This window comes from Pleurodeles waltl, chromosome 4_2 (genome assembly GCF_031143425.1).
Source record: "Pleurodeles waltl isolate 20211129_DDA chromosome 4_2, aPleWal1.hap1.20221129, whole genome shotgun sequence".
Classification (NCBI taxonomy): Eukaryota; Metazoa; Chordata; class Amphibia; order Caudata; family Salamandridae; genus Pleurodeles; species Pleurodeles waltl.
In genome coordinates, this window is record NC_090443.1 from 960954117 (window position 1) to 960980916 (window position 26800).

The window sequence follows — 26800 nt, forward strand, 5'->3', positions numbered from 1 at the left end:
TCCCACCATCCTGCCTGCTGTCCATTGTTTCTGTTCCTTCCTTCCTACCAAGCCCCAGTGCTTTTTATACATATTTTGCAACATGTCTAAAAAAAAACATAACATTGACGGAACCAATAAATCTTATAAAGGCAAAACCTATTAGCTTTGCCAATCCTTATTTTTAACTACTCTGACAGACACAGAGACTTCAATAACCGATCCAGCTGATATCACCGCTTGAGTTAAAGGGGCTTGCCAGTTAAACTCTCTTCAATGGGAAACATCCTGAGGACCTGAAATTACAGGTCCATTTGCATACAGTGAGTTTAAGCTAGTTATTTACCAGCTTCTGAGCAGTTAGTACATATCTGTGCAGGGTCTGTGCAGTGATGGGGGGTCCATGCAGCTCAGAGGTGTTGAGCAAAGGCAGATTCAGAGTGCTGGGAGTCTGTGGCATTTCTAGGGGAGCATTCTCTGCACCTCTGGTGGGAGCTGAGCTAGCCCTCTGTCTGCAACTCCTGCCCTACTCCCAGCTGCAGTTCTGCCAAGCGCAGATCCGTTGCCGGCCAAATGGGCTGGTGTGCCGAACCACTCTCAAGTGCTCAGAGCTGTATTTCCCCAGGCAACGGCATAGCCGTAAATGGTGCAGCTGGTGCAATTGCACCGGGGCACAGAAGCCTGAGGGCCCAGCTGAACCACTAACAGGGGCCTACTGAATATTGCTGTATTTCATTGCACAGGTATCAAAATGGGGACACATTATACTTCCTTGCCCTAGAGCCCTTGGCAGCCCTGGTACACCAAATATCCAAAACAGCTCCACCTCTCCTAAAAAAAAAAAAACACATTTACATGCTTGAGCCTTAATATCCAAAGTGGTCAATCGGCCACTTTCATAGTGACTGGGCCTACCATTAAGTTCGATTTGGGTCTATGCCAGCTGGAGTTTGTCCCACAAAGGACCTCATATTCTGGGGGTTTCAGGTTTCTATTAATCACAACTAATAATTACTTATTCAGTTGTTTTCTGAAAGGCCATTGTGGACTTCATATCTCCTTCTATTGTAAGATATGTAGATGGAACTAAGACAGAACCGTTTCCAATATTTGACGCAGCGGGAACTAATATAGCACCCTAAATCATGAAAGATGCAAAGGAAGTAACACAGCACCCGGTCTAATAACATAGTCTAATGGAAGATGCAGAGAGAATAAACATAGTACCTCATCTAATGAAAGATGCAGAGGGAACATAGTACCCTGTCTAATGAAAGATACAGAGGAAACACAGCATCCCGTCTAACGAAAGATGCAGAGGGAACATAGCACTCCGTCTAATGATGGGATCAGGGGGAATTAACATAGCACCCATCTCACGAGAGATGCAGAGGGAACTAACATAGCCCCCCATCTAATGAAAGATGCAGAGAGAACTAACTGAGGACCACGTCCAATAAAAGATGCAGAGGGAACAGAGCAGCCTGTCTAATGAAAGACACATAGGGAAGTAACATAGCGCCCTGTCTAGTAAAATATGCGGAGGAAACTAACAGAGAACCCTTTCAAATGAAGACACAGAGGAAACTAGCATAGCACCCCATCTAATGAAAAGCATAGGTAATTAACAAGTACTATGTCTAATACATGAGACGCATACGGAAGTAACAGAGCTCCCTTGCACTAGCCGCAACAACTGGCAAGGAGAACCATCAGTAGCCATTGATGATCTGATCATAGCAGCACAATTAGTTGAGTCATACTGATGCAGGAAGTAAGGACTAGGTATCAATGTAATAAAGGTACAGAGGTGTATCAACGAGGTAATGTAGCAGGAGCAAGTATTGACATAGTAATGGTATGGTTTTGTATCAATATATTGAGATCTGTAGGACTAGGCATAGAAAGAGTAACAGTATAAACTTGTACTGATGTAGCAAGATAGTGATCTGTAAATTTACAGTAATGGTGAAGACTTCTATCGATGCAGTAATTTATACCTCCTATATTCACATATGAATTATCTGTACAAGGGATGTCCATCACCAGCACTGTACAGCCAAGAAAAATACATCACTAAAGGAAAAGGCAAAGAATAACTGAAGAGATGGGTCACACACTGATGGGCAATTCAGGGGACTTTAATACAGTCCACCACCGCAGATCCCAAATAGTTATAATAATAGTATTTATGCACTTCTGTACATCTCAGAATGACACTCGGATATGGGATGATGACAATAACAATGCCTATCCCACCAGAATTCTCCACTTCTCTCTCTACAGCCGTGCATCTCAGGACCACAACTATACACAAAATCTCGGATTAAGTAACCCAGTGCAGTAACCAGCTAAACAGCTTATAATCATATAAAAATTCATGACGGACCTGCAGAGCTGTTCAAAGCTGTCAGCATACCGAAAACCATAAAACTGCACGTCTGTCATACTTCATCATCAACCCCATTCTATGCGTGAGCCAATACCACGATAACCGCACCTTTGTGGTTAACACGCATGACATGGAAAAACGTCCCACAGTGGATCAAAACAAAGACAACATCCTTCCTACCACACAACCTACACGGTGCAGCATGCTACCCACCTAGGCAAGTGCCTCAGCATCCCACATAGGGATAGTAAGTACTCTATAAATACTTCAATACGATACAATGTAGGTGCAGATATTGATATAATGATGGCATAGACCATATCGATGGTGTACAGCTAGAGTATGATAGAACGAAGTATCAAAAGAGTATGGTATAGACTTGTACTGAAGCAGTGAGATGGGGATTTGTATATATACAGTAATGGTATAAACGTGAAGCAACACAGTTGGATAGGACTGGGTATTACTATAGCAATAGTATATGCTTGGCTCAATACAGCAAGACAGGACTAGCTATTGTAATAATAAATACTTGTACTAGTGTGGTAAGAACGAGCTAGGTGTTGATCTAGTAATGTTATAGAGGTGTACCAATATAGTAAGATAGGACAAGGTATTGCTATAGTAATGGTATTGACTTGTACCTGTATTGTAAGATATGACTCAGATTTACAGTATAAACTTGTATTAATGTAGTAAGATAGGAGTACGTATAAATACAGTAATAGAACAGACTGTTATCTATATTGTAAGATAAGACTTAGTATCAATATACTAATAGTATACACTTGTAGCAATGTCGTAAGATAGAACTAGGTATTGATGTAGTAATGAACTAAACTTGTACCTACACCGTAAGAAGGGACTAATAGCAATATAGCAATAGAATAGAGTTGTTTCAATGTAGTAAGACAGGACTAGGTATCTCTATAGTAATGGTATAGTCATGTTCCTATACTGTAAGATAGGACTTGGTATCAACATACAGTAGTAATAGCATAGACATGTATCAGTATAATGAGATAGGACTAGATATTGATATAGCAATGGAATAAATATACCTATGTACCAAGAAAGGGTTAGATATTAATAGATTCATGGTATAAACATGTATCCCTATGGTACAATAAAGCTAGGCATGGATGTAATAATAGCAGAGACTTTTATCAATGTAGTTTAAAACCAGGCTAGGGAACACTACAGTAATACATAGATGTGTATCAATGTAACATAATAGTAATGAGATCTCTATATATTTCAGGGCAAGCAAAAGCAGTCAGAGCATCATACGTGATCCCATGGGTCCCACGAACCCTGGCACTTTGAGAATTCATAGATTAAAGCCATCCCAATGTCAGTCTTCCTCGGATGAATGGCTGTACCAAAGTCCTGCTACTGAATTTATGTTAGTAAATATACACCATGTAAAGCAGTTCAACACATTTCAAGCATTTCAGGACAGCCTGAAAGAAAAGTCCAAAACACATGTTCAGGGTGACTTATTTTCTTACAATACATCCAGTATATATCACAAATATAATGTGTGCCGGGAAGCTGAAACATCAAGGGGGCTTTGGGTTGCAGGGGAAATTCTGACAACAATTCAAGCCCATTGTTGGGTTTCATTTTCTCACAATAGCATATTTAATCTCAAACACTGGAATGAGGATAGCTGAACTCCACCCATACCTGACCCCTAAAAACACTAATCACTCCTACACATTGCACATTCCCGAATCAAAATCCCCCACTACCCTTAAACCCCACCCAAGTTTAATATAGTTTAGAATTTTTCTATAAAATTATCTATATGTTTCCTTTAATGCTTGGTTTATTGGTTTATTTGTATTTCCTTATAACTGCCTGCTCCTTAAAATTAGTTTTCTATGATTTGGGTTCCTATAATGTGATTTCTCAGTTTTCGTTTCTCCTTTAGTTTATATACATCAGTTTAGAAGGTGAAAAAGATGTCTGCATCGAACATTACACAAAAGCAAGATCAGTGCTGCTGCACTAATCCAAGTAAGGAAACTGGGTACTCACATCAGTCGTATAGTAGAATCAGCCTTAACTGGGATACAGAGTGCCCGTGCTCCCCGGGACCCGGGATCACTGCACCCGCTGCGCTGGTGATAGCTATGAGCCTGAGCTGGGTATTCTCATACTTTTGAAAGGCAGACAAAGCATTGGAACATGTTGAACCCAAACTTAAAGGCTGATGGGAAATGTGTTGCAGGGGGGTATTAAACCTGTTGTAGTCAGTAGGCAGTGAGTAAGGGATACCGGGGCATTGGTGCATTTGGGTGAACGCCTGTTTCCCAGGCATAAAAAAGGGTTTTCAGGGATAGGTGGAGTTTAAGGATGGTGAGGGTTATTTAGGGAACACAGACTAGTGGAGTTTTGGGTTGATGTTGGATTTGGTGGTTAGGGATGGGTGGATGTTAAGGGCATAAAGTGTTTTAAGGTTCAGAAATGTATAGAGTTTAGGGTGGTGAAAGGTTTTTAGGGTTCAGTTATGGTGGAGTTTAGATGTTGAAAGGGGTAATAGGGATTCTGGGATGGGTGGAGTTTAGGGGTGGTGAGTGCATTTTAGGGTTCAGGGATGCATGCAGTTTAGGAGTGGTTTTAGGAGTTCAGCGATGGGCAGGGCTTAAACATAGAAAGGGCTCTTCTGAAGCTGCATTTACAGCTTGGAAAATAAGCATGCAAATGACAATTCTGGGAGAAAAATACATCCTATTAATTGACTTCTATAAAAGGCAAATGGCACTCATCCTACAAATCTCCTTTAAACACTTTAGGGGAAATATATTCTCTGTAATGGTTTTCCTGGTAATTGTTTTCTAGGAAATCAAATACAACCCTTCTAAGCGCTACTCATGCATGCAGATGAGGGAAGAGAAACACTGCCAACGCCCTATGACAAATCGGACCAGCCCTGTACCAGTGACGAAACCCCAGCACTTGAACACTCCGCTGTACACTGTGCACCACATGGGCTAATGCTCTGAAGGGGTGAGAGGCTACCTTTTAGGCATACATAAATTGTTCTTTCACATTACACCCATTAACTTACATTTTCATAAGACTGTGGTCTCTTGTCCCAGAAACCATGTAAACCCATTTCACAATGTCCCTCTAGCTAGGCTGGTCCTGTGTAATTGCTTATATGTTTAGTCCCCTGACCTCCTCCATCCCCAACAGGACTACCTATAACACAGACTATCTTAGTAGGCTGCTCCCTCTTTTACCTGTATCCAGCACAGAAACCATGACACATAACACCAGACCAGCAGAGTAAATCATAACCACCTACTATGACTGATTATATTTTAATTACCAATCTTTCACACCTTCTCCATCGCCCTGGGAGGAGCTACACAGCCCTCTGGTCACTCTCAAGCGACAACAAAGTGCTTCTTAAGTAGGATCACAATGAATACAAGTCTCTGCCAACCACACAACACCCCATGGTGTGCTGTGCTCCCCATTTGAAAATGTGCTGCATCATTCCAGAACAGGGTATCACAAGTTATATCAATGGCAGAAAAAAAACTATGGAGTACTTAGGGCATGGACATTGGTTTGAGATGGGGTGACTATGGGCCTCAATACAACCCTGGCGGTCAAAGACCGCCAGGGTTGTTTTGGCGATTGTACCGCCAACAGGCTGGCGGTACAATTTGCCGTATTATGACCGCAGCGGTAGCGCTGGGGTTGCACCGCTGGGACCGGCAGCCTGTCCATGGCGGTAGAGACCGCCATGAAATGGCTGGTGGGAAGGGGAATCACGGGGCCCCTGGGGGCCCTTGCACTGCCCATGCACTTGGCATGGGCAGTGCAGGGGCCCCACGGCACAGCCGCACCCTGCTTTTCACTGTCTGCTCAGCAGACAGTGAAATGTGTGACGGGTGCAGCTGCACCCGTCGCACGGCCGCAACACCGCTGGCTCCATTAGGAGCCGGCTCCAATGTTACAGCCGACATCTCCGCTGGGCGGCCACGCAGAGGTCCAACCTTGGTGGGCGGCCTCCGCCGACCAACAAGGTTGTAATGAGAGCCTATATCACTACGGGGCACTAAGGACACTGTCTCCAGTCCAGACCTGTTCACCTACAAATCGTTGATTTTACTTGTGTTAGTGTAATTAATTTCATGGAAGGAACACACGACTACGAAACCCAAAATGCATTAGGCTATCACACAAAAGTCCAGGACCATAAACTGAGCCCATAATGGCATGGAGGCATCCTATGTTAGAACCATTAGGTTTATACTCCCTAGCAGTCATTCTATCACCTATCTGGCAAGTGTTTTTCAACACCAAGAAAGAGGACGTTGACTTAGGCTAAACTTATGCGTTGTCCATATAACAATAAAATGGCCGTCTGTGTTCGCTGATACAGCTCCAAGTGATTTCAGGCAGGTATTAAAGAAGAACGGGGAGCATATCCTTCACTGGCAGTAATGCAGTGCTTAATTTGTGCCTGTGCCTGCTGGGTTGTCAGCATCTGCACTCATTTTCTAACACGGTCACATATTAATGACAATCCACCACATGGCGAAGCGGTCTGACTTTTTATCCAACAGAACACATATGCAAAGTGTTTAAGAATTTAATGTGCATTAAATATTAATACCACCATGTCCAAATCAATCATTCATCGTTGGGTGACCTGGCATAGTCCAGAGTGTCACACCCTTGGGAGCGTACTGGTTGGTAGGCAGCATTGGTAGAGGCATGTGGTGGCCCTGGCAGGGGCAGCGGAAGCTGCTGTGGCCTCCTGAGAAATATGTTGGGCCCCGGCAGTCATTTATTTACAAATTAAGGTCTGGTAATGGCGGCAACAGCAGAACCAGAAGTGATAGTTGGAGTAAATGTCGAGTTACTCCTACTCACAGCAAGAGTTACTCCTCGTACCTATAGTACAAATGCTATTGCTTGTACGCCTACCAATTACAGGAGTGGTATTAATGGAAGTCATTGTACGGTGTACGGCCTAGGAGCACTGCGAACAGGCAGGGAAACAAACTGATGAAAAACAAAATAAAATAAAATGCTACTTTTTGTTTTGCACTTTAACTGCTTGAAAGATCTTTGGGCTACATTTCCTCTGAATGGACTGCATCCAGTTACCAAAACCAAGATTAGTCTAAGAAAACTCATCACAAAAATCTTACAAATGAGATGGAATTCGTTTTTGAATGTTAACAGAGTGTAATTAATTAAAAGAAGGGAATACAGTAGTTTGCTTGCCACAAAGTGCATTTCCCCTTTAAGGTGGATAAGGAAGGACAGGGGTGCTTCCAAAGGTGTTAACATGGGGTTAGAGGGTTAAAAGCAGCACAGAAACATTGATTATTAGATATGCAAAATGTTCTGAAGATCTGCTGGGTGGCAGATGTGGACCAATGCCACAAATGTGGCAGCAGGGAGGCACCTACAGGACACCGAGCCCGAGATCACTGTGACTGAGGAGGGGATATGAAACTACGTATCATCAAAAAATAGTCCAATACGTCGAAAAGTGTGGGCAAAAAGTCCCAGAGTGAAATGATTCCACGAAGGAAAGTCACACCTGGCAACTTCAACTGAGGTACGTATTTGGTTGTCAGGCCAGGAGACCGGCGAGGAAGAGGGATGTGTGGATGCCCAACATAGTCAGGGCCACTGGAATTATGCAAGCGTGCAGCTGTGGCGATTTTCACATAATTATAGATTTTCCGCATTTGCCATATAATCCATCATCTGTCGCATAATCTGCATATTCGAACAAACAAAATGGTTTCTAGAGCCAATGGTTCAAAAGTTACTGAAAATGCAGCAACACTTGTTGCAGTGAGGTGGAAGGCCGCTTGCAAAGCTGGAATAGTCACCTTCCTGTTGCTTATTGCTATATTTGGCTGTTAAATGGGTACTAATCAATCAATTAGGAATTTGTAAAGCGCACTATTCACCCGTGAGGGTCTCAATGCGCTGAGGGAGGCAGGGGGAGAAGGTGCTACCAATAACCAGAAAGTGTTACCAAGTTTAACAAGCATTTACAATGGAACTGGTCTTGCATTTCCTTGAGTTAGAGCTATTGGAGTTGTAAATGCATAACTGGACTTTTCTTGCCAAGAGATTCCAGTGGCCCTGAATATAACGAACGGACTAGCAGGCATACTAGAATATTATTTCTAACAAGGCCCTTAAAACACAAACTTCCCCCAGCTATAAAACAAAAGTTCCAGCCATAAGAGAGCTTAAAAACACACTGAATGGTGTGAAGGATTATTATTTTGGTCTGCCCACTAACATAGTGTAGGGATCCAGACATGATCTAGACCAAATGAGCACATTGTGGTGAAAGTTTTGAAGGTTGTCCCATTGTCCTAGCACCACCACATGCTGAGTTACGAGCACAAATGTTTTTGTAAAAGGAATGAGGAATGTTTTTTTCCGATTGCAGCAAATATGGTAATATCTTGACTGTAATGCTCAGAGCAGCCCCTAAAGGACACCACTATAAAAATAGCATTTGGAATGAACATGGTCATGTAACCAAATAGTCAACCCCTAGAGGGCACAACAACATGAAAAGAGAATGGCAGAAAGTAATGCAGTGTAACCATATATTTAGTCCCTAAAGGGTGTAGTGCCTTGCACATTCTCAGACATAGCAGGCCTACTACAATACTATTACAAACATGGTCCTTAAAAACACAAACCACTCTCAGTTGTAAAACAAAAGTTCCAGCCATGATTGCGCTTGAAAAGACACTGAATAGTGTGAGGGGTTGTTATTTTGGGGTCCCCATTAACCTAGCGTGGGGACCCAGAGATGACCTAGACAGAAAGAGTGTGTTATGCCGAACGGTTTGGTGGCGGTCCCTTTGTCATAGGACCACTACCGGCTGAGTTATGAGAAAAAATATTTAGTAAAAGAAATGCCCCGCAAAGCATTATGGGTGAGTTTCCAAAGTGCCAGAAGAGCCTCCTTGAGGAGTTCTGTGTTTTTTACTAAACCATTTACCAATTACAATGGATTTTTTAAAGCCGTGAAGCGCGAAGGGGAGAGACAAAAGCAAAACAGAAATGACTCCGATTAGGTAACAGTGTGAACAATGTGACCAGCGCTCCAATACCGCCCATCGAGTCATGGCCGCCATGGAGTGCGATGCGAAGGGGAGAGACAAAAGAAAAAAGTAGCTTGCCTCGCTAAAGTATATTGGCAATCATGCAATAATCCATGTAACAGGGTCAGTCTGTAAGGCATAACAAAAGACTCAAGGTGGGACAAACATAAAGCATTTACCAATGACATCAAGGGATTTTTGAAAGGCAAACCCAGGAACGAATTAAAGTGATGGGCGTAAGGTGGGTGTGGTTAAAGCCCACAGATAGATAACAACAGCTCAATCGGTAAGCCAACAAGCTTGAAGCAATACGTTATTCCTGTTTCTTCAAGGACAGCAGCCTAACTTGCTGTAACCATTGGTTAACTACTTTTTAACCATGTAGGCCCTTGAAAACTGGCCTAACCTGGATGGCAATCAATGAGATATGAAGATACTATATCTCTGAGACCACCGTATAACAAGCAATAAGTTCAAGTAACTTATTACTAAGTGCTTAGTAAAAATGGCAACAACATAAATATTCACAATAGGCACAGTATAACAGCCATTATACTCACTTGCCCACTCAGTTGGTTACGCATACTTGAAGAACAATGTGCTCTAACTGAGCAAATGACTATCGACCACACCCACTGGAGGAAAAATCTTTGTACTTCTCTAGTGGCCATTAACAGCTAAAACTCTACAATGGTCTCCCCAGACTAAAGGCAGTTTACCTCCACACCAATCTACACCATTACTTCTAAATGGATAGACTGCATATACAAAAGAAGTGAGAGTACCACAGAAATTGTTACTAGCACTACACACACGGAAACATAACATATATTGGTAAAAAGGTAAATATTTCAAAGGAATGTGGTAAACCCTACGCAAAATGTTCTATAGGGGTTTGCAAAGGCTCCAAACAATATAATAAACTTTGCACACCATTACCTTATGCTTTTCGTTCATCCCAATCTAGTTGGCCTCTTTCTTTCTGGCTGCTCTTGTGTTCTACCCCTCAATTCCAGGGTCCCACCACTCCCCTCACATCGGTTAATTTGCCCTCTCTTCCTCTCCTTACAGCTGTCGACTTCCCACACTCTATGCCCCTTCGATTAATGATCTCTTGCATAGACACTTCTCATGTGTGCTACTCACCAAGGACCTGCACACAGAGCTACCTGAAAGCACACAAGTAAACCCCAGCTAGCACTGCTAAAAACATTCACCAGGGAAGCCAGGTATCCACCATGGTAGCAGTTGCTCCTATGACACCGTAGGAGCAGTGGGCTCAGAAACACAATCGCTTTCATCCGAAGGACAGCCAAAACCCCACACTGGGGGTTGGCAGCAGGGCAGGCGCAGTGGGAGTTACAGGAGTCTACGGGACGCAAGCTCGCTCTAGGTGAGTGGGCAATTGCCTAAGAAGAGAGAAAAGAGGACTCAAGCAAAACTCTGTGAGAGGGAACTCGTTCAGTAATAAATGTTGCCAGCTAGAAGGTAGGGCTAGCAATGCATTGTTGGATTTGGCATTTAAGTTGAAAGCATCACAAAGTGAACCATGTAATCCACACTGTACTCTTCTCAGTTTTTCCCCATTTGTTTGCTCCAATCCGCCACACACAAGATGGCACGGATTAGCCAGGAGCTGCATTTGAGGTCATCATACTCATGCCACTATATACAGTCAGTATCTCTGCCCTGCACTGTTGACGTTTGGGCATTCAAGCAAGCAGGAAAAACAACAAGGACTAGAGCTGCAGACTTTGGAACTGAGGACCTGGGTTCGAGTCACTGCGTCAGCTCAACATCACTTAATCTCCCCGTGCCTACAAAAAATTAGTATGTCCTTGATTAGTGTAGCTGGTACTTATGTAAATCCTCAGTAAAGCCTCCAAAGTTAAAATAAGTAATTAAATAAATAAACAAACAGGCCTCTGCCCTCCCTCCCACAACAAGGGACCACACCCAGACACACTCAGTGCAGAGAGCCGACGAAGAGCAAACGTGACCAAGATAACAGCCTGATTTACAGCCTTGTTTACAGCAAAGCGAAGCTGAGGGCAAGAATGCTCTGCAAATGAAAACTAAAGCTTTGTGGAACATGCGCAGGAAACGAAGAAAAACTAAAGCCCTCTAAAGAAGAGATAAACAGGACAAAGCATAATCATACAGTAGTTGGTCCCTGCTCCCATAGAGAAAAAGGAGGGACAAAGAGGCATGACTGACCACTATCAATGAAGGATTTTCAAATAACAGCAAATTAAATGGCTTTAAGCCGAAGAAGTATACTTAAAAGTATACACGAGGCATATGCTTACGCTTGACCTAAAATGACAACATAATGAAGTAATACTATTGAAAGATGTGCCACATTATGACACATAATTTGCCTTTTCTTGCCACATAATTTACTCAACCCTGCTGCATGATTTGACCTTTTCCTTCTGCATAATTCCAGTGGCCATCCCTATATTACATGGTGCCGTCTTGAAGACTTGTAAACAAGCCAGACAACCTTCTGGTCACGGACAGACAGGCAACCTGGACTCAGAACTGCCAAGTCGTGCTGGACGGAGTGCATTCTGTGATGCACAGAACACACCTGCAGAGCTGAGGGTCGAAGAGGACCGTAACACTCCACTCGAGGTATGTACGTGTCCCACTGTCAGACCAAAGACTATCAGGAAAGAGCTGCAGGTTCACAAACGAGCTATACATAAGCTGTGCAACTTTGATGTCACAGGCAATCTGGGTTTCAGAACTGGTGAGAGATGGAAACCGCAGTGCATCCTGGGCAGCAGAGTTCACACCAGGCACTCCAGGGAGCTGGTAGGGAAGCGGTGCGAGTCAGGTTCTCGCTCCCCTTTACTTACCACTGATGCCACACTCAGGTGTGTGGCCACAGAGCGAATGACATTCACACCTGGGAGTGTTTACCCTTATGATGTCATGGGTGTAAATGACCCTGTTAAGGCATGGAAAATCCTAATGAGGAGTACAGAAGTAAATAGCTGAATATATAAGCTACAGACCACAGGAGTAGTTATGAATAGTGCATCAGGTGAAGTGGCACCAGGGCCCAGGATTGTGAGGGACCAATTGTACCTTGGTTACACATTTTGTTTCAACATCAAATCAGGGGGCGTCCCTTCATTGCATTGGGGCTTATTAACGTCCTTGGTAGCCCGCTGATAGAGAGAAGGTTCATTCTCTAAGGCTTTTTTATGGTCTGGCTTGACAGTGCAACTGTCGCCAGACAATTATCTGAGAACCGTCAGGAGAGAAGCTTTAGCTCCGTCCACATGTTGGGACCAGGAGTACATGCCTTGATTGGGCAGAAGTTGTGTGCTTGCACAAACAAGTATTGGCAAAGCCAAGAGGTTTGTCCCATACAAAATCTATTGTCTTTGTCACTATATGACAAGCTACAAGTTGAATGAGAAATTGTATGTGGTATTTAAACTCTTGGTGCCTTATTATCAACTACTGAACATCGAATATACGCGTTGCTGTAAAACATCTTATAAATGATTCAGTGCTAGCTAATCATGCACAAGTGGAGTTTTAGGCATTGCGTATCACTCTAGTCGTGCAACCTTCTCCACCGGTGAGCATCAGTCAGCATGACCTCAGGCTTCACTAGCTCAGTGAGTCGCAGCATGGTACATTCCACACCCATTAAGGATGTGACACCTAATCATTCTCACCCTGAGTTTGTTCTGTGTATCCTGGGTCTAGCTTCTCCTCTGACTGGCGTTCACGGAAGAAATTATAGTAGAATCTGGCGGTCCCCAGTCAATGGCAGAAGAACCCCCTCAGCTAGCCTTTCGGTTGCGGCCACCTTGTTCCCAGGAACGCTTATGGACCCCGCGCTCCTTGTCCTGGTGTTTGTGTTTCTTGTGCTTGCGGTGTTGTTCTTCGCCATCCTTGCAGTGCTTCTTGGAGAAGCCCATGAAGGCTTGTGTTGATGCACCTACATTGTGTTGACCTTTCAACTTCATGGAAACAGGAGGACAACCTACAGCATGAGCCGTTCAAACAAACAAGCTAAGCATATATATGTATGGTTTGCGTGCATCTTAGGATCAGGCTCAACATTTTTCAGATCAACGGGAGAAAAGTAACAGCACTTAATATTTATGTGCTGTCCAGTTGCACCAAGGAATCCTTCGTAGTCTCAATTTTCAGTTATCACTTTAGCGTTTCAATTAAAGCACTAACGCACTTAACGAAAAATTAACATAGGGGTCAGTATGTAGGTGGAGCTTGATTCAGAAGTTTTTTCAAAAGAAAATATGATCGGCACTGAATGGGCTAGGTATGTAAACCAGGGTGCATATTGCTACATAATGTGCCAACAACAAACACATGAAACAACAAACACAGGCTCTCATACGGAATGCTTAATCTATATTTTTTTTAAAGTACCTAGAGAGAAAGTAACCAAAGAAAGGACAATGGCTAGTAGCCAATGGAATAAAAGGAAGGTGTATTTCATCCAAGCACCACCAGACAGCAAAAGCAGAGCAGAAGAGCAGGAAGTCAAAGCAAACAACATGCTGGCCAATAAGAACCAAGTAAATTTGACCGATGTTACAATGAACAAATGTAAGTTTAGGTAAAGTAAGGGGTGGGTTCTAAGTGCCATTTAAGATTTTTTTTAAACAAAAGACTTTCATGCACAGAGCGAAAGTGCATGCATGCGAATAAACCTAAAAAAGTGCTTGCCATCCACACAACTGTAATCATTTTGTTAATTTATCCAGTTCCCTAAGCTTGAACTTTTAGGCGCACACACGTGTCAGTGTTATTGTTATACTATTAAAGTGTCTGAGATAACTATGGTGTTTTAGCTGGCAGCAGAACATATGGGTAGAGGCAGACAACAACGTAGCAGGCTTTTTAGGTCTGGTTTGACAGTACATTCATATGGTAGACTTGTTGGCATTTGCAATGCTTGTTATTTTTTGCTCAAAGAACCTGGAATCGATTTTTTTAAGAAATCTGGTTGGCACCCAGCCCAAAAGCCTTATGCTGGCACTCGCTTGATTTAGTCCCTCAGCCCTTTGCCCTTCTTTCTTCCCTACTAGGACCTGCAGAAGAATTGATCTATTTTCCTCTTAGAGGTTGTTGCTGCAGTTAATGCTGTCAGGATTGCTCAGCGAGTTGAGGTCTTATCGCTGGAAAAGACAGTAATCTGAAGGCCAGGAGTTGCAGCTCAAAAGGGCCAACTCAGCATCCATCCTTCTGAGGCTGTTAAATAGCTCATGTTTAAATTGGGCGATGGTAACACCTGTTATTTACAGCGCTTAGAAATGGCACACAAAGATATGAGGTAATAGACCAAAAAGTTATAACTGTTTTTTACGCTGAAAAGTGCTTTACTGTCCTTGTACCATGGCAGTCCTCTATAAATACTGTTACAATATAAATAATGGGGCCTCTAGAAAGGGGTAGTGAGCAATCAGGAGTCCTTGGACCCTCTTTTCACTTACTAAGAATGATAAAAAAAATGATATTAGAAAAAGACAGGAAGCCCAAATAATCTCCATATTCATATAACTACTGAAGCGCCTCGCAGCTCTGGCTCGTCTTTTGCATAAGGCGGGCTTGCCTTCCAACGCTCACCAGCAGATGTGAATCGTAGACTGTCTGAAATTCTATTTATTCTTTACCATTGTAATTTCCACGTTCAGTAATTTAATTTTGCCTATTGCCTCTTGTCAACGAAAGTGCAACTTCGATCATGCATTACATAGCTGCCAAGTTTCCCAGGTCCATGCAAGATGAGCTGCTCCAGTCCAGGTTTTTTTTCCTTAGAACTCTGGGACTTGTAGTCCTGGTTTCAAAATGCAATAAACAAGACTACAAGTCCCAGAATTCAAAGGAAAAGATGTTGAATGGAACAGCTAGTCAGGAATGGACCTGAGAATCTTGCCAGGGCTTGCTTTGGCAGCCAGCGTCCAAACGCTTGCAAACACAGGCATCTACCAGGACAGCAGACACCAGGGGCCTTCCATGTGTCACATCTGAGCTGATAATGTGGACAGAGGTGACAACTAGCCCCAACTTTAAGAAGTCCTGTTTTTTGAGGTTTTACTTTTTGTATTCTAAGCGTGAGCCTGCAAGTCCCAGCGGGTAAAGAGTTGTTGGATAAAAAGACAACCTTAGAAAAATATGCTCCTCTAGGAATGGGCTGGTTGTCAACTCTGATCCGTGGGTGTCTGGCAGACTTAAGCCTGGCAGATTCTCAGAGAACCCTCCCTCGGTCTGCCCTTAGAAACCCTGGCAGCTTCCTTGGCACACGAGCTGGCATCTCTGCCAACCAAGCCTGCCTCATAAAAAGTGATAACTTAGCGAGACATTAAATGTTTGGCTAAGATTGATGGTGTCCAACAGATAAATTAATCTGTTTGCAGTTGCTCGAGAGTGGATGTCTGTCTGTACAACATGGAATGAACAGACCTGTGGGGGAAAAAAGTGATTATTTAGTTTTGCGCGGCACTGCCACGACAAATTTCTTGAAGTTATTTTTTTCAATAGACCACGGGAAGACTGCAAAGCTAAAGAGCGTGTAAAACTCATTTGAAAAGTGGGCATAATGGTGAAACTCCATTCAAAAACTATTTACAAGAAATTCCAAAAGTTTGCAAAGTTGAAAGCACACTGACATCGTGTAACGTTGGCAAATCTTTTACTTGAAACCTGCGTTTAAAAAAAAAAAGCAAAACAAAACAACATGGCAGCTTTAATGTGAGCTTTATGATTGTGGCAAAAAATGTTTGGGTGACTCTCTGGCACTCTGTGACCTCGCGCTGCTGAAATCTTGCCCTGGCACGTGTGTGGGCTCGAGGCTGCTTCAGCTCAAGGTTAAGTGCAGGTAAATTGCCCCACGTGCCAGTCAATGCTGCCCCCTCAGTGCAGGGCTCGGGGGATTCCCAAGAGCCAGAGTTCTGGTCTCTTCGTCTCCCAAATGGTTACCAGGTCTAAAATTCACCTTGGACTTATCCTAGTTATTACTAGTTTTCTATAGCGCGGACTCCACCAGGAGAGTGACAGAGCGCTACACAAAAGAACAACTTACCAGTTGTGTACAGCCAGGCTGGGGGTTCGAAAACACCAAAGCAAATGCAGTGCCATCTTGAGGATTATTGTGTCCCTGTGTTAGGCATACTTTGCAACAACTCTGAATTTTATTAGCTCTTCTGTGATAACTGAAGCTAGTGTAATGCCCGAAAATATTAAATAAACTTTTAGAAACTGAATCCCACAAAAACAGCTGATATGGGTCTCATCCAGGCCTCAAATATCCATAAGATTACACTGGAGAAGCAGAGAGAGGCTAAGATAGAGAAATAGACAGGCATGATATAAAGACAGGGACCACCTACTCTGGAAGGCCCTTTAAAGCTGGGGGCCCTGGGCAATTGCCCAATTTGCCCAGGCCTTTCAATGTCTATGTATATATGGTGCATAACAGAACGACGTGCAATAGTTAGAGACATTTAACATACTTTTGGTATCAGCTATTTGTGGCCTTCACAAGGCAGTGTACGAAACAATGAGCCTGTGGGAATACACTAGAATTAATTTGACATTACAATATACTACTATATAAAACAGAATAAAGTTGCAAATGGAGTTCCATTACCTACGGGCACTTCCATGGAAGCCTTTAGTGTGTTTGTCTTTTTGAATGGAGGAGTTTCACGGATGAGGGATTCTGCACCCCATAGTTGACGCACATGACTTGAACTGTTAATTTCCTGCACTAGAAAGGTTGGGGGAGTCCGAATGAGGCGCCCAGCATGTTTTGCAGGCTAGCTTGTATGTACTTCTTGCCTCAATGCGGAGTTGGCTCAGTTTGATCTATGAACAACTATATTGCACCAATGGCCAGTCTTGCTGCTGTGGCTGGTGCTGCTTAAGTGCTCCTTACGTCCGCAAACGTCACTTCCTTCTGGAAAGGCAAAGACTTCCCAACTTGTGGGAGAAGTTTAAAGCTTTAACCAGTCCCAGAGAAATCACATCACCCAAAAATGTTTTTCGCAAGAATTTTCTGCCAGCATAACTTTTGTGACATTCATACATTTAGCGCCTTCAACATGGACAAAAGTTGTCAACTTTACAAATCTTTACTGGAGGAAATCTGCAAGCCATTTTTTTCAACTCTAGGCCCATTTATTTCCGTGAAAAAGCCAGTCTCAGAAGTGGATATAAGATTTCCCATCAGTGGGCTGTATATCCTTGGTCTTCTATTAGTTACCATAAGCTGCAGTGCAGCGTAGAACTAAAATCAGCCCCTGCATTAGAAGGTACTTCTCCTTCAGAACTGTTTCAATGTTTAAGCCTGGATTGACAGCGCAGATGTTTGCAAGTCCTTTTGTTAACAAGTCTGTAAAACATAGATAGAGTGTACTTTGGAGGCACCCAGAGTACTAGTACCCTCTCAAGTGATGCTGTTTGGTGTATCATTCATCCAAGTGCTTCCCTTGAATTGCAGGATGGACTTTCTCCCATCTTTAAACATATAAAACAGTCCTCACACCATCACATTCAGTTCCATGTCTCCTATATTCTATACAGAAAGCCATTCTGTTTTCAAGGTGGTCACATCACATACAAAGCCAACAAGTCTGGCTTAAATGCACTATTATTTGTCCACACAACATATACAATGTTTGTGCATCCCTGTGGTTGCATGTGTTAGCACATTAAAACATACCAATGTTTTTGCAGATACTTGTTAAACAGAATAATATAGTATAATTTTAAATCCCCACGAACACTGCACAGTGTTCTCTAGAATAGTCTTACACAATTCGCCAGAATAATATATTAAAATATGTTATATACTGCATCAAATTACAAATAAGTTTTTTTTTTCTAAGCACTGTAAATACCAGCTGTTAATATTATTCTAGGCCATGATATTCAACTTGTCTTCCTTGAAAGGATAAAAGGCTGAGTTAGTCTTGATTGTAATCTGTAGATCACAGATCATCTCCAGCAAGTGTTGTCTTTTGTTATACACAAGTGAGATTATGTACAGTTATTTAATGCAGTATGATGCTGCCTTCGTGAGAAATATGAGCATGTAGGGGCGGCTGAAATTCTCGCCACCAGGTATAACTGCTCACTCATAGGTCTGTAGCCACAAAACCCCTCTCATTTTAATGTCAGGGCTGTTCTCCCTGGAAGCCTCTGGCCACTGATTTTAAGGACTGTGTGTAGACAGTGTTAGATGCCCTGGTGAGCGATAACCAAGGACCCCTACAACCCCCAGGCAATGGAAAAGGAGCGTGGGAATCTCTACCATAGAAGGGGGGAGCTGTTGCTTTGGTAAATAAACGGGGGGGGCAGAGGTGACCTTTGCATAGAGTGCGCCCTGCGCAAAACCAAATTTTGGCACCTCCTTAAATCATCTTTAGCTGAAAAAATAAGAGGCGCGCGCAGCGTGTGAATGCACCTTTCTTTGGAGCCACGTCAGAGGAACGCTGCTGCGGCAGCTCCGGCGCCCTCTGCAGGCCTGCGCAGTGGGCCCCGCTCGCACATGCTAAAGGCCGGCCCTGGGCGGGGAAAGAGGCACGCGAACATGCAGCCTGTAAATATTTATTTTCCCACTTGGCACCTACCGCTGGAGACCAAGAGAAGCCGATGCAGACACTTTCGGTTTGGGTTTTCGGATCCCACAGAGGTTGGCACGTGGGTACAGGGGGCATGTGCGGAACCGTTGTGGAAGGGGGCCGTGCTGGCGAGCGCCATAGGTTTCAGCTGGCAATTTTATGTAGTCCGTATAGTATATGTTGTTTTTTTCCCCACTATGTGCCTACAGTGTTATATCCAGAAATATGAATGATTCTAGTTTCAATCCAGTTGTGAATGGTTAACTGGGAGTGCCACCTGGATATACAGCCGGGCCTGCGCGAGGGTGTAGAAAGTACAGCTCCCTCACAGTCTTCCGCGCTCCCATTCTTCGCAGTCCGTGTTTCACTACGGAGTGCGGACCAGGAGTCAGTAGTCACGCCGGAGCCGTGACACGCAGCAGTGTGGACGCCCGGGTGTTGCTGGTCTCTGCCGAGGGTGGAGGCACAACCCCCGCGATGGCCGGGGGGCTCCCTGCGGGCTGGGGGTAGTGCTTACATCAGCTGCCACGTGTGCCAGACCGCGAGGCAGTGTCAGCTACAGACACGCCCCCCACACGTGCTGTGGAAAATTACAGCACGAGCGGCCCGGGGCAGGAGGCAGGCGCGCCCAGGCCCACCCGGCACCCTTCTGCACCTACCCCTATATTCGGGGTGCTCTAGCGGCCTCTCACCGCCGTGCTGTGCCTGTTCACTAGCAGGCACAGTGTGGATGGGGGTGAGGGGCATACTGTACCACACTGCTGCATGAAGCCACGTAAACGGCACTTATTTGACAAAATCATGGAGGGTAAGGGGGCAGAAATTACGATAAACGGACACATCAAAGAACCACCCTGCAAAACAAGCAGCAAGAGAACTGGTAGAAGTTAGCATTGAAGGAGCAGGCAGGCTTGGGGCCCTCAAAGCAACCATGTAGGTTCGGAGGCTAATGAGATTTAATCAACAACGAGCAGGCGCGCAATGGACCCTTTTGAAGCGCCCCTTTAAATGAAACAAGCAGAGTACGGGGTGCAGGGAGTAGAGCAAGCAGGCAGGAAGAATAGGGGCGCTTCAATGAATGCCAACTCAGACAGGCACCACACAAGAAAGCTAAAGGGTGTACATTACACCAGCAAACAGGCTAAGAGCACACACTGCACCAGGGACAGGCAGGGAAGGGGCACTGACCACCAGGCAGACAGGCTAAGAGCACACACTGCAGGGAGGGGGCAGGCAGGGAGGGGGCACTGGCCACCAGGCAGACAGGCTAAGAGCACACACTGCAGGGAGGAGGCACTGGCCACCAGCAAACAGGCTAAGAGCACACACTGCACCAGGGACAGGGAGGGGGGCACTGACCACCAGCAAACAGGCTAAGAGCACACACTGCACCAGGGGCAGGCAGGGAGGGGACACTGACCACCAGGTAGACGGGCTAAGAGCACACCCTGCACCAGGGGCAGGCAGGGAGGGGGCACTGACCACCAGGCAGACAGGCTAAGAGCACACACTGCACCAGGGGCAGGCAAAGGATCACTGAACACCCCCTCTTCCCCGACACACAGCAAAAGGGCACACACCAAAGAGAAGCAGGCAAGCTAATAGGGGTTTACTGAATACTTAGCAGGATGGCTTCTAAGCATTCCAAAAGGAGTGTAATTGGCACGTGGCACTATTAAAATATACACCGCACACACCAGCATCACCACGAGCCGGAGAAACATTCGGGGACAAAACATTAGGGTGCAAAGTCTCTAAGCCTCCACAGGGTGGGGGTGCAGGTGGACAGCTGTCTTCCCTGCTGTGCACCCCACTTCCTAGTGCACGAATATATTACTGCAAACTTATGGCTAAATATGTGAAAGTCCAGTACAGAGTGCAATGTAACGCGAACTGGGCTGGGATGACGTCAGTATAATACACAAAACACAAACACACTTACAGCGTATTCAGAACGGGTTAACTTCTGAGTGGCACATAACCTGTAATCGGGCTCTGTGTACAAAATAACCCTGGCTGGCAGGAAGGGAGGAGCAAGCAGCTGCCCCAACGGTACAGACAATATTGTTTAACGTGTATATTTATGCAGATCTCGTTTTTGGCAGAAGGGGCAGCCCGGAGAGTCTGCCTACTCAGCATGTGCGCTTGTGATGACGAGTAAAAGGCATCTGGACTTCAGGTGCCATTTTCAAGAAACGCACACCTTCAGGCTTGGCCTAGATATGTGCCACTTTTAAAAGCAAGTGCCAAGCTCTCCGGGGCAGCCCCTCAGTGTTACGTAATGTTGCACAGCTCCAGTCCCTTGCTTTATGTAATACACTACATATTATCAGTCATAACTAAGGCTCCCATTTCCCCGTTTTTACTGATTTTTACAGACAGAAAACTTGTTAAATATAGAAAATGGATTTTGGGGGATTATACTACTGTCATTCATGAATGATGGGCCAATAACTGCGCACACTGAGAAAAGGGGAGATGAAAAATAAAAATATTTACTAATGAAGCTTAAATAACTGTAGCAGTGAGGCTGTTTCAGCTGTTCTACAATACACATGTTTTCCAATGACTGAATTGTACTGTAAACGCTAAAACCCATTGGACATTCAAACGTGGGTAAAGATTTGACATAAATAAATGTGGGAATATTCCCATTACACACTCATTTGTTTTACACTAAGCACAAAGTAAATATGGATAAATGCAGATAAAATGAACAAAAGTAAATATGGATAAAAACAGATGGAAAAGTGAAAAACAGATAAATATAATAAAACCAGAAGCCCTAATCATAACCCGTTGTGTGTAATAGTTAAATTCTGCGTAATAACATATGTCACTATTACCCAATAGGAGTTTTACTTTTGGAGACCTCGAGCGAAGCATTCAAACGTTCTACCTACAGGTCTCAGCAGTGAGCGCATTAAGCTACTAAACTACCCATCCAGCGGTTCCATTGGGTAGCCCTGGCAGGCTCCAGTACAAGCACAATACATTTAATAGGACAACAACAGCACTTTACATTAGTGCTTGCACTTATTGACAAAAATACAATGCATTTATAAATGCAATACTGGCTTCTCGGGGCCTGCTCGTCTCAGCAGTGCAGTGCTTAAGTGCCTTTTCATGACCACTTTGCATAGTTCCACACGCACGCACTGCCTTTCGACGGAGAGCACCAGCACTTTACAGCAGTTCCTGCATAATGCAGCGAACCTCCCTGCATTTAGATTCCTACCCTTCGCAGCTGATCTGCAGTCCCTTCGTTAGGCTATTACCAGGACTTCTCAGGAGCATTAGTACTGGGACTTCTTAGTAGCACAGTACCAACTATAGAACAGTACCTGCCCTTCTCAGCAGACTTCATTAACGTTAGAAGAACCAAATTAAGACTGGTCAGCAGAGCCTTGCCTGGACATTACCAGGACTTCTCAGGTGCAACAGTACTGGCGCTTCTCAGTCCTATAGTACTTACTATAGAACAGTACCAACACGTCTCAGCAGACCACCATTAACTTCAAAAGGACCACATCAGCATTGTTCAGCAGAACTGAGCTCCCTTTGTTAAGACACCATCAGGACCTCTTATGTGCAATAGTTCTGGCAGCTCTCAGTCTTATAGTACTTATTATAGAAGAGCAGCAACACATCTCAGCAGTACCTCCATGTCTCAGCAGAAAGCCATTACTTTAAAGGAGCCATATCGCCACTGCTCAGTGGAACTGCAGTCCCTTAGTTAAGACATTACCAGGACCTCTTATGTGCAACAGTACAGACACTCCTCAGTCTTAGTAGTCTTACTATAGGGCCTACACGTCTCAGCAGTACCTACTCTTCTCAGCAAAACGGCATTACCTTTAAAAGAACCACAGCAGCACTGTTCAGCAGAACTGCAGTACCTTTGTTAGGCCATAAACAGGACTTCTCACGTGCAGAAGTATTAGGGCTTTTTCAGTCCTATAGTATATATTATAGAACAGTACCTGCACATCTCAGCAGCACCTACACTTCTTAGCAGACCATCATTACCTTAAAAAGAACCACAGCAGCACTGTTCAGGAGAACTGCGGCCCCTTTGTTAGGCCATAACCAGGACTTCTCACGTGCAAACGTACTAGTGCTTTTCAGTCCTATAGTACATATTATAGAACAGTACTTGCATGTCTCAGCTGTACCTACACTTCTTAGCAGATCATCATTACCTTAAAAAGGACCACAGCAGCACTGTTCAGGAGAACTGCACTCCATTTGTTAGGCCATGACCAGGACTTCTCACGTGCAGAAGTATTAGGGCTTTTCAGTCCTATAGTATATATTATAGAACAGTACTTGCATATCTCAGCTGTACCTACACTTCTTAGCAGTCCATCATTACCTTAAAAAGAACCATAGCAGCACTGTTCAGGAGAACTGCAGTCCATGTGTTAGGAATTTACCAGTAGTTCTTATATGCAACAGGACTGGAACTTCTCAGTCTTCTAGTACTTACTACAGAACAGTAGCTACACGTCCCAGCAGCACCTACACTTCTCAGCAGACCCCACTACCTTTAAAAGAACCATATCAGCACTGTTCAGCAAATCTGCAGTCCCTTTCTTAGGTCATTACCAGGAACTCTTAAGTGCAAGAGACTGGCGCTTCTCTGGTCTGTAGCACTTACTGTACAACAGTACATGCACTTCCAAGCAGTATCTGCACTTTTCAGCAGGTCTCCATTAACCTTAACATAGCCAAATTATCAGTGCTTAGCAGAACTACAGTCTCCGTGTTAGGACATAAAGCAGACATATCAAGTGCAACAGTACTGGCACTTCTCAGAGGAATATTTATTATACTAAAGTACCTTCACTTCTCAGCAGAACTCCTTTAACCTTAAATTAACCGAATCAGCACTTTTCAGCAGACTTGCAGTTAATTTGTTGAAATATTACGGGGACGTCTCATTTGGACAGCTGCAGCTCCCAAGCACTAGTAGTATTGGTGGTTCTTAGAAGCACAGCACTTGCTGTCAAACCGTGCATGCACTTCTTAGCAGATCTCCAGTACTTTAACAAATCCAGATCAGCGCCGTTCAGCAGAACTGCGCCCCCTTGTTAGGAAATTACCAGGAGTTCTCAGGAGCAAGAGTACTGGCACTTCTCTCAATGACAGCAGTTACTATAGAAGAGTACCCGCACTTTTCAGCAGTACCTACACTTCTCAGCAGATATCTACTGCCTCTATCAAAAACAGCACTGTTCAGCAGACTTGCAGTTAATTTGTTGAAATATTACGGGGACGTCTCACTTGGACAGCTGCAGTTGCCAAGCACTAGTATTGGTGGTTCTTAGAAGCACAGCACTTGCTGTCAAACCGTGCATGCACTTCTTAGCAGATCTCCAGTAACTTTAACAGATCCAAATCAGCACTGTTCAGCAGTACCAGTACTTCTCAGAGCGCTTTTGTTACCGGACATCTCAGGGACAGCACTGGCGCTTCTCAGAACTGCAGCACCGTCACTTTTCAGCAGTACCTACACTTCTCAGCAGATATCTACTGCCTCTATCAAAAACAGCACTGTTCAGCAGAACTGCACCCCCACCCCTTGTTAGGACATTACCCGGAGTTCTCAGGAACACTACAGGCACTTCTCACAACTATAGCACTTACGACAGAACAGCACCTGCACTTTTCAGCAGTACCTACACTTCTCAGCAGTGCATACACTTCTAAGCAGTACACACACTTCGCAGCAGACTTTCATTACCCGGACTTCTCAGGACCAGTACCGTCACTTCTCACAAGTATAGCACTTACGACAGAACAGCACCTGCACTTTTCAGAAATACCTACACATCTGAGCAGTGCATACACTTCTAAGCAGTACACACACTTCTCAGCAGACTTTCCTTACCCAGACTTCTCGGGAACACTACAGGCAATTCTCACAAGTATAGCACTTACGAAAGAACAGCACCTGCACTTTTCAGCAGTACCTACACTTCTAAGCAGTACACACACTTCGCAGCAGACTTTAATTACCCGGACTTCTCAGGACCAGTACCAGCACTTCTCACAAGTATAGCACTTACGACAGAACAGCACCTGCACTTTTCAGAAATACCTACACATCTCAGCAGTGCATACACTTCTAAGCAGTACACACACTTCTCAGCAGACTTTCATTACCCAGACTTCTCGGGAACACTACAGGCACTTCTCACAAGTATAGCACTTACGACAGAACAGCACCTGCACTTTTCAGCAGTACCTACACTTCTAAGCAGTACACACACTTCGCAGCAGACTTTAATTACCCGGACTTCTCAGGACCAGTACCGGCACTTCTCACAAGTATAGCACTTACGACAGAACAGCACCTGCACTTTTCAGAAATACCTACACTTCTCAGCAGTGTATACACTTGTCAGCAGTACATACACTTCGCAGCAAACTTTCATTACCAGGACTTCTCAAGAACAGTACTCTCTTCTCATAACCACGGTACCTTCTACAGAACAGTGCCTGCACTTCTCAGCAATACCTGCACTTCTCAGCAGTCCATACACTTGTCAGCAGTACAGACACTTCTCAGCAGACTTTCATTACCCGGACTTCTCAGAAACAGTACTGACTCTTCTCGGAACCACGGTACCTTGTACAGAACAGTGCCTGCACTTGTCGGCAGTGAGCAGGCACTGCGCGAACACCTGCACTTCTGTCATTCTCCGTGACTGCTTGAACTGTCAGACATGCGTCTTCCTGGTTCATTTTTAGCCTCAGACCTGACGTTCGGTTCTACCCAAGCCCCGTAAACACAGCGACAACAACATTACCGGCGCATAGAGTAAGAAAGGGGCAGAACGCAGGAGCCTCCCCCTCCCAGGCTTCACACTAAATCCACATGCCCCTTGGCTAGTCCCCGGTCACCCATTTAAAGATAACATAAATTGTTCTCTTGGGCAGGCAACACGTTTAGAAGACAGACGAACACATAGACTGTGCACGAGTCAATCCAGTTGAAAGCGTAACCTTTACAAGCGAGTTCAATAAGGGATCAATACCCATAATAAAACATGGGTTAGTTAGCATATGCACCAACGTCACAACGTGGCGTCTATAGTATTCTAAATGCGAAATATCCCGCCGAAATGGTGAAAGCAACATGTTTGAAGTCAGATCCCACATATGATCTTTGTAAATCCGTGCCCAACTGAGCTCAGGAATGACTGCAAGTGACAACATTTTAAACAGTGGAAGGTGGAATTACATTTAAACTGTTTGCACGCCGTAAATAAAACGTACTCCCTTTTTCCAAGTTATCCATTTACTGTCAGTTATTTCTTTCCTGTCTTGCACCTTTTAAGCCAGGTGAGCGTGAATGTGTGCAGGTAAGAGCTACGAAGATAACCTTCTGCTGACCGTTGACACTGGTAGACCTTAGTGGATGGGAGCAGCGATGGTGGGGGGGGGCTCCCTGAGGCCAAATTAGAGAAATGCCTTACACTTTCCGAAATGCAAGCAGAGGTGGTGGGACTCCACAGAGTGACACTGGGAACACTTCTAATACACCCCCAGCCCCGGCTGCCTGTGGCTGTTTCCCTTCTGCCGATACTGGTGGAACTCTGTCCCACCGGGATGCACCCCACTTTAATCTACCAGCATCAGCACTGGTGCCCAGTGCAACAGTCTTTTTTGGCGACCCCCCAAAACCT

General features: G+C 44.4%; 1 protein-coding gene and 1 long non-coding RNA gene across 3 annotated transcripts in view; one reads left to right on the plus strand and one right to left on the minus strand.

Moving 5' to 3' along the window:
- The window catches only part of SLC6A9 (solute carrier family 6 member 9), a 443088-nt gene that overhangs the window by 415511 nt on the left and 777 nt on the right, over positions 1 to 26800 (minus strand). The gene's annotated exons all lie outside the window — the stretch shown is intronic.
- The window catches only part of LOC138293536 (uncharacterized), a 30286-nt gene continuing 22556 nt past the window's right edge, over positions 19071 to 26800 (plus strand). Inside the window, exon 1 of the long non-coding RNA XR_011203035.1 lies at positions 19071 to 19177. This is a non-coding gene — a long non-coding RNA (uncharacterized lncRNA). The remainder of the gene's footprint in view (positions 19178 to 26800) is intronic.